This window comes from Rousettus aegyptiacus, unplaced genomic scaffold (assembly GCF_014176215.1).
Source record: "Rousettus aegyptiacus isolate mRouAeg1 unplaced genomic scaffold, mRouAeg1.p scaffold_m13_p_12, whole genome shotgun sequence".
Lineage (NCBI taxonomy): Eukaryota > Metazoa > Chordata > Mammalia > Chiroptera > Pteropodidae > Rousettus > Rousettus aegyptiacus.
The window spans coordinates 3,518,800-3,520,270 of record NW_023416287.1 but is presented as its reverse complement, the minus strand read 5'-3'; the positions used below and the strand labels follow the sequence as shown (position 1 = coordinate 3,520,270).

The 1,471-nt window shown below is 50.1% G+C and overlaps 1 pseudogene; it reads left to right on the top strand.

Moving 5' to 3' along the window:
- Positions 1-594: 594 nt before the first annotated feature.
- Positions 595-713, top strand: LOC118610591 (annotated as a pseudogene).
- Positions 714-1,471: the final 758 nt, after the last annotated feature.

Genomic DNA, 1,471 nt, shown 5'->3' with positions numbered 1-1,471 from the left:
GGACACACTCTAACGACTTGCATTATTACACGGGGCGGGAGGTGGGGCGGGTGCCCCATGTGAGACTTTGATTCTTCCTGAGCCGATCTTCACGAAGGAAGAGGACACATCACTGCTCCAGGTTATTCCCTGTTATGGCAGTTACTTCTCCTGCAATTTCCCTGTTTGGCCTTAATTTCCTTTTCGCCCTCGAGTGCCGTGTAAAGGAGACTCGGGGAGCTCAAGGAGGGGGCTCCCGTTCAGCTTCCCGGGCCCGGGACAGAGCGTCTGCTGGCCTGGGAGAGGTTTTCAGGTCAGCGGCGTGAGTGGAAGGGTCCACAGCTGTGCATCCTCATTCACCTCCGGGGGGTGGGGGAGGGTCACGGCCACTCGTCCTCTCCACACGCCGGGCTCTGCGCAAGCGCGTCACAGTGCGACTTCATCTCGGGCCCAGCTCGCTGGGGGTGGATGTTGTTTGCTTTTGTGTATTGTCGAGGTGGAAGTCATAGAGCAAAATTCAGCACTTTAACCATTTTAACATGTGCGATTCGGTGGCTTTTAACACATACACGGTTTTGTGCACTCATCACAGCTGTCTAATTCCAGAATACTTTTGTCCACGGCCACGCCACCCTGAACAAGCCCGGTCCCGTCTGATCTCGGAAGCTAAGCAGAATCAGGCCTGGTTAGTACCTGGATGGGAGACCACCTAGGAAGACCAAGTGCTGTATGCGTAAAAAATAAAAAATACGGGATTGCAAACTGACAAGGTCCTTGCAATCTGTGAGGCCAACCAAGGCTTGCCTCGCCTAAAAAAAATAAAAATAAATAATAATTCCAGAATATTTTCATCACTCCAAAAAAAAAAAAAAAAAAAACCTCGTACCCAGTAAGCAGTCATTCCTCACTTCCCCGCCCCCCGACCCCTGGTAACCACTGATCTACTTGGTATCTCTATGGATTTGCTGGTCTGGACATTTCCTATAAATGGAATCATACGATTTGTGGCCTTTGGTGTCTGGCCTATTTCACTTAGCATCACGTTTTCAAGATTCATCCATCCTACAGCAGGTATCGGTCAGAACTTGGCTCATTTCTCCTGGCTGAGTAATATTCCATTAAGTGCAGAGACCTCATTTTGTTTATCCATCTGTTGTCGGCCGTTTCTGCTGTTTTTGCCGTGTGGCTATTGTGACTGGAGCTGCTCTGAACGTCCACGTACAAGTTTTTATGGGAACACCTGCTCTCAGTTCTCTTGGGTAAATTACACAGGAGCGGATCGCCTGGGCCACCTGGGAACTCTTCGTCAGGTGGGGGTTCAAGCCCACCTCGCAGACGAGAGATCCACATCGCCGTGTGAGCCTCCTCAAGATCACGTGGCTCATATTTTCTTGGCCCAATGTTATTTCATTATAAAAGTCTGTGTGCTCATTGTTGCATGCCGAACGATTTTTTAAAGCGAGCATGTAAAGCCCCGTGGAATCGGCGGCTC